Source organism: Triturus cristatus, chromosome 3_1 (genome assembly GCF_964204655.1).
Source record: "Triturus cristatus chromosome 3_1, aTriCri1.1, whole genome shotgun sequence".
NCBI classification, from domain to species: domain Eukaryota; kingdom Metazoa; phylum Chordata; class Amphibia; order Caudata; family Salamandridae; genus Triturus; species Triturus cristatus.
This window is the reverse complement of record NC_140583.1, coordinates 896,410,430-896,423,213: the sequence shown is the minus strand read 5'-3', so window position 1 is coordinate 896,423,213 and position 12,784 is coordinate 896,410,430. Positions and strand designations below refer to the sequence as shown.

Genomic DNA, 12,784 nt, shown 5'->3' with positions numbered 1-12,784 from the left:
GACACGATGTGCACGCTCCACAGCGAAAAACTTGCTGAGTCCAGAAGGGGCAAGATGGGTAAGGATTAGATCTTCGACCAGGAGGTCAACAGAATGAGTCTCGGGATTCTCCGGAACACCTATGACTTGATGTTGTTGCGTCTTGCCCTGTTCTCAAAATCCTCCAGCCGATGGGACATCAAGTTGTTGGCCGATTTCAGAGCGCCAAGGTCTGTTCGAAGTTCCGACACATCAGCCGTGAGGCTGGAGGTCTTCAAATCCAATGACTTCACCTTCTCGTTAGTTTTAGACAGGTCAGCCCTGATTAGAGTGACATCGATGGCGACCGTGTCAATTTTACGAGCCAGGGCCTCATACTGCTGGCCGATGGTCTCCTTCATGCCGGTGATGGTGCCCATAATGTCCTGCAGGGACAAGTCAACAGGGGCAGATGGGTCTTCTCTGGCGTCCTCCGGGGTACTGCTGGAGAGCCCGGGGGATCCCTTGGCTTGAGTATAGCGGTCCATAACATTTGTCTGGAACTGTCCCCCACAAAGAGACGTCTTGGTCTTCCGCTTCTCTGGTTCACCCCTGCCCGTCATGGTGGAAGATGCACCCCGGAGGGGCCCACAAGACCGAGTGAAAATGGCCGCCGGCAGGTCGGGCACCGACCTGCCAAGAAGCTGGCTCGTGGGGTCCGGAGAAAGTCGCGACTTGACCCAGTACGCTGTAATGAGGAGGCAGCGATGACACCAAAAGGAGGCTGGATTGGTCCCCGGCCGAGCGAAACAAACCCTCAATCAGACCATGCCAGAAACCGAAAGCGAAACCGAAAATGGGGATACGGCCACTGATGAGGTCCCAATGCCGTTGTTGTTCAACTACGTCCCGGCTCCACAGATCACCAAGTCCCCGGCACGGCCTCAAGGTGGGCCTCAAAAGTTCAAAGTGCTGTAATTTCGGTCGCCCAAGTCCGATTCAAATTCTGGAAAGCCCGTCCAAGAAATCAGGATATCATCAGGATAAATTGCGAGGAGTGGCGAGGGTCCGGGGAGCCCTGTGCTCACGCGACCATCTTGGATGCGCGCTAAGCTCCTCCCGAGAAAAGCATTCTTAAGCGTGATGCCGGACTGTGGTGTGGGACACGTGTGGGGTTGCGCCCGTGCCACGCCAGGGCCCTTCCACAACCATCATTGCCCAGAGGAGGCTATGCTGGGCCAGCCCCCTTTCATCTGGGCTTTGAGGTTTGAGGGCTTGGGCATGGGTAAGCAGAATACAAAGCCCACCGAAGTAGGAGGGGAAATCATAACCACTCTGAACTCTTTTTTGATAAGAGCAGCAGACGTCCTCTCAAAGGAGATCGAGAGCACTGAACGCCGCCTCTCGCTGGAAGAGGTAAGGTTACCTATTACTAACCACAAGGAGATGGGAAGGAGTTCCCTGACACCTAGGGGGATCCTGCTACTAAATTAGCTCCAAGTTCGATGGTCTTGAGGGAGCGCCCCAATGAATCCAACTCCATTGAGACCGAGTGCAGTCCGGTTACCGAATCCCCAGAAAGACATTGTAAAAATATGGTTCTGAACCCCCCGCGAAGGTATATCACAAACATAAGTGTCTTACCAGCTCTATCTCAGCTCCCCATAGAGGATGTTATATGCCAAAAAATGGAACAAATCATCAGTACTTTATTACAGCCAATGACGGATAGGTTAACAAAGATAGAAGAAGGCCTTTAGCTCCTCCTTAGTGACGACCAAAGGTATGGCCCACCAGTGTCATTAAGGTCACTTGATGGAAATCTTGGCCATCTTGGCCCCAACACCGCCAACAGGGGGGCCCAGAGGACACAGTCTCCACACAGATGCTGCCAGACAGAGCCCGAGACAGACCCCAAATAGGCAACTCTACCACCAACGGCCAACACGAGGGCAATAATAACCATCACAGAGTGCGATTGTCCTCATCTGGAGGGGGGAACAAACGGGGATGGGAGAGGACTGGAGCCAACTGTGACAAAAGAAGTAGAAACAACAGAGGTACCACACGGATGCAACCACAGACGGTTCTATGGCCATTGAAAGATCAAACACCACACTGCATGGCGGACGGTTGGCGTTACCTCCGACAGCATGCCCTTATGTAGTTATCCTAGCCAATACGCCCAAAATTAAACCGCACCAGCAGGAGTCGACAACGCAACTGATGGACAAGGCCCTGCAATGGCTTTGCAAATTTAATACGGAGGACCTTATGCTCTATAACCACATCATAAGGCTAGACTGGTAAATTGGATGGGCCATGGTACCAAATCTATTGGGGGGACTGCGGGATCATAAACTTTAATAATCAATGGTTGGTTGTGCACCTATCGAATGTATTGCCTAGCGCCCCTCAATCTGACTCACACATCTTTGCATTGACACTTGGCTTTTTTTATAAATCATTTTGGCACACCTGTATCGCTCAAGGCAGGGCACCTTTCAATTCTAATCATAATCAACACTTTGATGATTGCCCAGTTATCCCAATTAAAAATAGATATGAACCACTAACTGATCTTGAAGCCTGTGATTGACTCTCTACCCTTGGGCCCAGAGTTGTATACCTAAAATTAATCACTTGGAATATAGAGGGATATAGGCAGAAAATACAGGACCAGGAATGGTTACGACTTGTATTAAACTGTGATATCCTGTGTTTCCAAGAAACATGGGAAATCAATACAATCAGCATAGATGGCTATAGAACCTCTTAAATGGATGCTGTTCCGTCCAGAGCAAAGCACGCAAGTGGCAGGCTAGTTACCCTAATAGCTAGCACAGTCGGGGTCAAGGTAAGAAAGTTTATAAATACATCGCCCTGCCACCACATCCTTTTATGTGCTGGCCAGCATGGAAGGTATTGGCTTCTAATTAACCTGTAAAATAATAACTTTACAGGCGATATGGCCGCGGTGGTAGAACTCATTGAGAAAGATATTGACCACCTCTTGAAAAACCACCACACTTCCTTAGATAGTTCATGGATGAGTGGCTTTAACATCCTTAGCTGTAACAGGATAGAGCCTGCTGCTTCTGATATGATAGAGGACATAGGGGAGCCTATTCACCATTTTATCCATTATGGCTACAGCTGTCTACTAAATTGATAATTAGTGATCCACAATCTGGAGATAATAAATTCAGTAGAGCCCAGTACTGCCCAACTAGACCACACATTCTTTGCTCAATCCCATTATAGATCGATCGATTATCCTGGCTTCCGAAACTATAAGATCATAGGTCTCCCTCATTGAAAGTAATCCATCCATTTAGTGATCACACAGCAACTACTTTCCCAATACCCTGGGGTCTTAAGAATCCTAATCCCTAAACCATTAATTGCAAGGAAAAATTGAATTGTTCTGATATGCGACAAGCCAGATACATCAAAATTCACTCATAGTATTGTCTCCACTATGATCCAGGATATCTCAATCTGTCTGGACCATTCTCACAGCCCGACAAACCCCCCGTAGCTTTTAAAAGAATTTTAGCTGAAATGAATTAAAATCTTTTACAGCCCTTTAACAGAAAAGCCAGGGGGCCAGTATGTTAGTTCAATGGCTGTTGTACCAAAGCATTAAAAAACCTCTGCATTGCCCTCAGAATAAAACCCAGATATATCCTGCTGGTAAAATCGTTACGCTCCATTTACATAGCAGAAAGAGATAATAGACTAAGGGCTTGAAAAGGAGAAGCATGGGATAAATTAACAAAAACAGCTATGCTGAAAAAAAACAGGGATTTCTGGCTTATAATTAACACCTCGTTCCTTAAAGACGAGACAGATATCTCCCTAGATCAATCAATCAATCAATCAATCATTTGTAAAGCGCACTACATACCCGTGAGGGTCTCAAGGAACTGGGAGGGGGCTGCTACTGATCAAACAGCCAGGTCTTGAGTATCCTCCTGAAGGTCAGCAGGTCTTGGGTCTGTCGTAGGCTCAGTGGGAGGGTGTTCCATGTCTTGGTGGCGAGATGGGAGAAGGATCTTCCGCCAGTGGTTGTTCTTCGGATGCGCGGGACGGTGACGAGTGAGAGGTCGGCGGAGCGTAGCTGGCGGTTGGGGATGTAGAAGGAGAGCCATCTGTTGAGGTAGGCTGGGCCGGTCTTGTGGAGTGCTATGTGTGCGTGGATGAGGAGCTTGAAGGATTTTCTCTTGTTGATGGGGAGCCAGTGCAGGTTTCTCAAGTGGGGGGTGATGTGGCCGTGTCGTGGTATGTCGAGGATCAGTCGTGCCGAGGCGTTTTGGATGCGTTGTAGTCGTTTGATGAGCTTGGTTGGGGTTCCCACGTAGAGGCCATTTCTGTAGTCGAGTCTGCTGCTGACGAGGGCCTGGGTGACTGTCTTTCTTGTATCTGGCGGGATCCATCTGTAGGTCTTGCGGAGCATGCGGACGGTGTTGAAGCAGGAAGAGGAGACGGCGTTGACTTGCTTGGTCATTGAGAACGTTGAGTTGAGGATGATTCCCAGCTTGCGTGCGTGGTCGGTGGGTGTCAGGGCTGCCCCCAGTGCCATCGGCCACCAGGAGTCATCCCAGGCTGAAGGGTTGGAGCCGAGGATTAGGACCTCCGTCTTGTCCGAGTTCAGCTTCAGACAGCTGATCTTCATCCAGTCGGCGACGGCCTTCATTCCTTCGTGGAGGTTGGCTTTGGCGGTGATGGGGTCCTCGGCATAGGAGATTATGTTGAGGTCATGCTGTTCGGCGACGTGTGCGAGCGGGGCCATGTAAATGTTGAACAGTGTCGGGCTGAGGGAAGATCCCTGGGGTACACCGCAGATGATCTCAGAGGCTTTGGAACGGAATTGGGGAGGTGGACGCTCTGGGTTCTGCCGGAGAGGAAGGAGGTGGTCCATTCCAGAGCCTTGTCTCGGATCCCTGCGGCGTGGAGGCGTGCACGTAGTGTGCGGTGGCAGACGGTGTCGAAGGCAGCGGAGAGGTCTAGGAGGATGAGTGCTGCAGTCTCACCATTGTCCAGCAGGGTCCTGATGTCGTTGGTGGCGGCGATGAAGGCAGTCTCGGTGCTGTGGTTGCTGCAGAACCCTGACTGGGAAGGGTCCAGGATTCTATTTTCTTCAAGGTATCGGGTTAGCTGTCTGTTGACGATTTTCTCGATGACCTTGGCCGTGAAGGAGAGCAGAGAGATGGGCCGGAAGTTCTTGAGGTCTCTTGGGTCTGCCTTAGGTTTTTGGAGTAGGGCGTTTATCTTGGTGTGTTTCCAGCTCTCTGGGAAGGTCGCGGTCTCGAGGGAGAGATTGATGACGTTGCTCAGGTGGGGTGCGATGGAGCTGCTTGCTTTGTTGAAGACGTGGTGCGGGAATGGGTCTGATGGAGAGCCGGTGTGGATTGTGCTCATGGTCTTGATGGTGTCATCGACGCTCACGCTGGCCCAGGCTAGCATGGGGTCGTGGTCGATGGTGTGCGGAGGGTCTGTTGTGTTGCTGTCTGTTGGGGCTGACTGGGTGTTGAAGCTGCCGTGGATGTCTGCTATGTTGCGATGGAAGCACATGGCTTGCGACAGCGGGATGTCATTGGTGTTGGAGCTGGGGTTGGAGAGTACTTCACGATGTTGAAGAGCTCCTTGCTATTGTGTGCATTGTTGTTGAGGCGGTTTTTGAAGGAGGTCCTCTTGGCCGCCCTGATGAGGTGGTGGTGGTTGCGGATCGCGTCCTTGTGTGCTGCGTGGCTGTCCGGAGTTTGTTCACTGTGCCATTCCTTCTCTAGTTTCCGGCAGGCTTGCTTGGAGGCAAGGTGTTCTGGGGTGAACCAGCTAGCCCTCTTGCTGGAGTCTCTGTGGGGGGGTTTCTTCAGCGGAGTCAGGGTGTTGGCACAGTCCTCGATCCAGCGTCTGAGGCTGTGGGCAGCGTCGTCGGTGTTGGAGGATTCGGTGGGTAGGCTGAGAGCGAGGTTTGCATGTAGTTGGTCTTCGGTGATTTTGCTCCAGCAGCAGCGGGGGATCTGTTGGGTGCGGTGGTGTGTGGTGGGTTTCTGGAAAGCGAAGTGGATGTAGCGGTGGTCGGTCCAGAGGAGGTTGGTGGTGTGGCTGACGGAGACGAGCGGGCTTGAGGAGAAGACAGCGTCGAGCGTGTGGCCGGCGGAGTGGGTGGGCGTTGTGACGAGTTGCTTCAGTCCGAGGTTGGCCAGGTTATCGATCAGGGTTGTGGAGTGTTGTAATTGTTGTTCTCAAGGTGAAAGTTCAGGTCTCCGAGGAGGATGTAGTCGGTGGAGGTCAGGGCGTGCGTGCTGATGAAGTCGGCGATGGAGTCACTGAACTCGGGACGGGGTCCGGGGGGTCGGTAGACAAGGGTGCCTCTGAGGGTGGACTTAGGGTCTGTGTGGATCTGGAAGTGCATGTGTTCGGCGGTGCTGGGCTCGTCGTCGGTGCTAGTCGAGACCCTGATGCTGTTCTTGTGGACGATGGCGATTCCTCCTCCGACTCTGTTGGTGCGGTCTCTGCGGGTGATCTTGTAGCCGTCTGGGATGGCTATGGCGATGTTGGGTGAAGAGAAGTCGTTCAGCCAGGTCTCTGTCAGGAAGGCGACGTCCAGGGATGTTGTGTCGAGCAGGTCTCAGAGCTCGATGGCGTGTTTGCATGCGGTGCGGGTGTTCAGTAGTATGCATCAGAGATGGTTGCGGTCTTTCTTGGCGGGTGGTTTGTCGGCTCTGAGGCTGGTGTAGCTGCAGTTCTGGCAGGTGAAGGGACCGTGTGTGTGTTTCGGAGCGGCCTTGAAGCAGGTGTGGGTCCATCCGGAGTTGAGAGAGTGCTGGCGTCGTAGTGGCGGCGGTCGTCGTGGTGGGTGCGGGGCCAGGGGTTCTGGCGCTGGGTGCGGTCCAGGCATGGACGGGCGCAGATGGGTTTGCCTTAGGCACGCCTTCGGCGCTCCAGCGGCGCGGCCGCACAGTGGCCGGAATATATGGGGAGGTGGGAGGGAGGAGCAGCTGGGAGGCAGGGCAGAGAATGGGCAGTGGGCAGTCAGGGGGGTGGGGCCGCAGGGGATGCAGCGGCGGGGGTGGTGATGGACGATGAAGGGAACAGAAGGCAAAAGGGCACAAAAAAACGAGGGAAAACGAGTGGCACAGAAGGCAAAAAGGGCACAAAATCGAAGTAAAACGAGTGTCACAGAAGGCAAGTGGGCACAGAAATACAGGGAAAAAACGAGTGGCACAGAAGGCAAAAAGGGCACAGAAATACAGGAAAAACGAGTGTCACAGAAGGCAAGAGGGCACAAAAATACAGGGAAAAAACGAGTGTCACAGAAGGCAAGGGGGCACAGAAATACAGGCAAAAAACGAGTGGCACAGAAGGCAAAAAGGGCACAGAAATACAGGAAAAACGAGTGTCACTGAAGACAAGAGGGCACAGAAATACAGGGAAAAAACGTGTGTCACAGAGGGCAAGGGGGCACAGAAATACAGGGAAAAAACGAGTGGCACAGAAGGAAAAAAGGGCACAGAAATACAGGAAAAACGAGCGTCACAGAAGGCAAGAGGGCACAGAAATACAGGGAAAAAATGAGTGTCACAGAAGGCAAAAAGGGCACATAAATACAGTAAAAATGAGTGTCACAGAAGGCAAGAGGGCACAGAAATACAGGGAAAAAACGAGTGTCACAGAAGGCAAGGGGGCACAGAAATACAGGGGAAAAAACGAGTGGTACAGAAGGCAAAAAGGGCACAGAAATACAGAAAAAACGAGTGTCACAGAAGGCAAGAGGGCACAGAAATACAGGGGAAAAAACGAGTGGTACAGAAGGCAAAAAGGGCACAGAAATACAGGGGAAAAACGAGTGTCACAGAAGGCAAGAGGGCACAAGAATACAGGGGCAGCTGAGAAACAGAAGGCAAAAACGGGGGGAGAGACACGGGGGCAGCGAGGGGTACAGAAGGAAAAACCGGGCAGAGACACAGGGGCAGTGCGGGGTACAGAAGGAAAAACCAGGCAGAGACACGGGGGCAGCGAGGGGTACAGAAGGAAAAACTGGGCTGAGAGACACGGGGACAGCGAGGGGAACAGAGGGAAGAAAACGGGCACGGACCACGAACAGGCAACGGGGGAAGACAGAACAACAGCAGTCACAGACACAACAATGAAATACAGGCAATACAATAAAACAGTAGAGCGGAAGATGAACAAACCTACGGCCTACCACTGGCCACCAGGGATGAGGTGCAGGTGGTAGCCTGCGGGTGGTGGAGGGCCTCGAACTTCCTTAGCAGCAGCGGCAGCTGGGGCAGAGACATACAGGCGGTGCTGTGCGGAGGGGAAGCGACCTACCTGGTGGGGTCAAGGGTCGCTCAGCATGTATCGGAGGATGACTGGGTGAGCTAGTTCACTGGGGTATTTGGCATAGAAGGGGGGGCCTGTAATAACATCATGTTGTCGGAGTCACTCAGAGGAAGCTAAATTATCTTTTACCCTGGGCGAATTGAAAAATGCACTGAACCAATGTAGCAGATTGAGGGCAGCTGTGCCAGATGGGGTACCAATTGACTTCTTTTTAACGTACCAGGAGCTTTGGGCCCTGCTACTTACTGATGTTTTTAATGGCATATCGCAAACGAATGTCCCCCCCTTCTTGGAAAAAGTCAGTGATTATACCGACCTATAAAAAGTGGAACAAAACAGTAGCGAAAAACTATTGACCAATATCACTGTTAGATAGTACAGCAAATTAATGGGCCATCTCTTGCTAAATAGGTTGGAGGATTGGGATCAAGATAATTAGATATTAATTCAAACCCAGAACGGTTTTAGAAAGAATAAAGAGACAGTGTACCAGTGTCTCACCTTAAACTTATTGATCACCAAATACACAGCAGCAAAGGAAGGACACCTTTATATGACCTTCATGGACCTATCAGCCGCTTTTGACCAAGTTGCCCATACGAAGTTATGGTCTATAAAGGAAAACATGGGCATAGACAAACCAATAATTACATTTATTTGAGAGGTGTACTCCCCAGCAATGGCCTGCATTCACCTGGGGAATGAGGGGGGAATGCTCCAGACACTTCCCACTCGCTCACGGTGTCAGGCAAGGGTGCATACATGCACCCTTTTTATTCTCTCTCCATACGAATGGCATGGAAGCCGCACTGGTTGGGTCTACCAGTGACGTCCCCATTATTAATTCTGCTCCTGTGCCTCTACTTCTTTACGCAGGTGATGCAGTATTGCTGGCTCGGACTGGAAATACGCTGCACACGCTTGTAAACACCTATGTGAGATTTATAAATAATCTAGATCTTAAAGTAAATAAAACTATATGATTTGTGCAAGATTAGGAAACCCACCTAGCTGGAACATAGAAGTGAGGACGTTGGAGGTAGTAGAATCATTCTGTTATTTGTTCGATTAAAAAATTACATGGCACAACATGGTGGCCAATAGAGGCCTTATGATGGAAAGAAGCATAGAGGCAATTTTTAGCTTCATCAAGAAACTGGGGTCCAAACCGATAGAAACCATAAAAAAGATATATGAAGCAAAAACAATGTCAGTTGCAGCATACGGAGCGTCAGTGTGGGGTGTCACTACTGTTTCTAGTTTTCAACAGATTTTTGAGGAAATTGGTGTTACACATTCTTGTTCCTCCTATAATTGCCATACTGAATTGGAAGTTCCTTTTATTACAGGGCAGATTCATTCTGGCCCCCCTCTTTTGTGGTACTCAGTATGGAGGAGGGAAACACTGAAGCTAATGCATGAAATCCTACATGATTGCCTAGAGCTTGACAGGTCTTGCAGAATAAAATGGTTGCAGTTTGTCAGGAACAGCCTGCACACTATTGACTTGTCTAAGTTATTTGATCCAATTACCTGCACCTCATTCTCTAGGTCAGAACTGAAAAAACTTTTAACTGAAAAACAGAGGGAAACGAGATGGGAAACCACATGCTGTAAACCAAGGGTCAAGCAATACCATATAGAGCCTACAATAAACACACCTGATCTTAATTACTTATCTTTTGTGACTTAACACTCACCATTGATTTCTGCTAGCGAGGTTCTGATTGAACTACATTCCCCTAATGCTTGGCTATCCTGCTAATACCCACTCTATGAATGCCTTGTCTCTTTGCCCATGTGACTCCTCATCAGCACAATGAGACCTCCGTTTGTTATTTTGTAAATTCTATAGTGAGGAGAGGAAGAGGTTTGTCCACCCAATCTTGGGCAGATATAGGGTGAGGCAATGTCTACCAGATTTATACCTTCTAAAATAGCTGTCTGATCCCTTTACCTGCCATTGACTGGCTCTGTTTTTCCAATGTGCCATGAAGAGACATAGGCAGCATTTGTAACATAAAAAATGAAATTGTTCCCCTCTTCGTGCCACGTTTTAATTGTATAATAGTTTTATCTGTATCCTTTTTTATTTGGGCTGTTTTAATGTATACCATGATTTTACTGTATGTAGAATACTTTTTATGCCGTCTTATCAACTGGTGAAATAAAGTGATTTTTGACTGACTGATTGTTTTTATTTTGTTTTTATATTTTTTAAATATAGTTTGTCATTTTAAGTTTTTTAGTCATTATTTTCAAACTTTATTCTATAGTGTAGTGGTGGGCTGTTGGATTCATAAGGGAATAGGGTGAAAAATTTATGAAATAATGGCTAATCTATAAATAACCTAAATGTAATTGTTTTTTTATTGCAAAATAATTATTTAATCTAATATTAGTTATGCATATTTTTTATTTTATATATGATTGTCATGTAATTTTATATCCTATAATTTCAGGTTAATGTATTCCTTTCAAAGCATATATCCAATTCATTATTAGTAATTTTAAGTTATATTTTAGTATCAGGTTGTTGGGTGTGTAGGGGAATTAAATGTATGGTAAATTATTTGGTATGGTAATTAGATATGTGTTGAATAATAATGATGTAAATTACTTATTTGCTTTTATTTGTTAGATTTTTTTCGTAGTGTTTTATTCCTTCTAAAGTGTATTTTAATTTGATATGCTTATTACGCATGTCTTTTTTAAAAAAAAATGTATACATTTGTTGGGGACTAGGGTGAGAATACATTAAAGTTAAAATATTTTTATTTTAATATTAATCCTTATTTTTATGTAATTGCTCAATTGATAATTATGTACATTTTACGTTTGTACTTTTTACGTTAATTATTTGTTTTATTACACTTCATGTAATGGCAAGTGGTTTTAAAATGTTGACTTTGGAAGGATTTTCTTTTTTACATTTTATTTGTTTTTAAGTAGTATCTTAAATTGATTTATTTTATAGTTAGACAAGTTATACCACCAAAAGTAATTTTATTTTTTTTATGTATTTTTCCATGTACTATAATTTTGTAATTTTTTATTAGGTATTGAAATATTTTTAGTAAATAATTAGGACATGTATTCTTATACGAGGTCACTTTGAAGTCCAACACTATGCATACTGTTGCCTAGACTGGGGTGGGAATAGTAAATGTAACTCTGACAAAATCCAACATTTTCCCCACCGTTCTTTAGACTGGAGGGGGAATAAACAGTAAACCTAACCCCTCTGAAGTCCAACATTTTCTCTACTGTTGCTTAGACTGAGTGTGCATAGTAAATCTAAAGCCTCAGAAGACCAACACTTTCCCTGCTATTGCTGGAGTTTTGAACAGAGAACTTTGAGATAGATAGATAGATAGATAGATAGATAGATAGATAGATAGATAGATAGATAGATAGATAGATAGATAGATAGATAGATAGATAGATAGATAGATAGATAGATAGATAGATAGATGTGTGCCTGTGTGTGTGTGCCTGTGTGTAATGAAATAAATATTGAAATCAGCATATTCATTTTATATTTTAAAATTTGAAGAGTACATATATTAAAAAAATTATAATATTGTTCCTCTTTTTGGGCGATATTCCCTTCCACTATATTTTTGAGTCGATATAACTGTCATTTCTATTTTATGTATTGGAACACTATACTGCTGTCAACGTTATTTTTGGCACAGTATTTTTGTCAACGTTATTTTATTACCACGATATTGTGTCAGAGAACATCAGAAAAAGCACCTCTCTTTAGATTGGTCTTGAAAAGTATGGGGCGAAACTCAAGTTCACACAGTAGGTAACTTTTGTCAAAGGGTAAATGTAAGGTTTCTTATAAACAGATTCATACAAACAGAACACTTATGTTTGCATTAAGTATAAAAGTCCTGTATTGCAGAGAGGGTAGCCATTTCTCTGTATAGAAAGCTCACACATTTATGAACTGTCATTCGATATTCTGTCCAGTATTTCAATGCTCTATGGATGGGTGTAGTTCAGTCACTCAGGAGAAAGGTGTTGTGATTTATTTTCTTATTTTTCTTTCTTCCTTTTGTTATATGGAAAGAGGGAATAGTAATGCTCAGATGTGTTCCGTTTTCTTAATCTGATGCTTGGTAAATTAAGTTAAAAGTACTGTGAAAGGCATTTCTGGTTACTTTTATTTAATAAATATATTTATATACTGAAAATCTAACCACATAGACTTCACAAGAAATGTACAGCAAATACATTTACAATAAACATTAACAGTTATCAGGTAAAGTATTAATATTTATAGGTAGCAATATCCAGATTGCTAGGTGCAATTTAAATGGGAGTGTTTTTGAGGCTTCCGAAATGCTCACAGAATATGGATGGAATTGCATATCAAGTGGGAGTTCATTCAAAGTTCTTGGGGCTCGGCAGGATACACCCTCTTTCAGTAGCTTTCTCTTTTTGATGTTTGGGCTCTCCT

At 46.2% G+C, this 12,784-nt stretch overlaps 1 protein-coding gene across 1 annotated transcript in view; it reads right to left on the bottom strand.

The window, feature by feature from the left end:
* GRB14 (growth factor receptor bound protein 14) overlaps positions 1-12,784 on the bottom strand; it is a 681,395-nt gene that overhangs the window by 333,405 nt on the left and 335,206 nt on the right. The window lies entirely within an intron of this gene.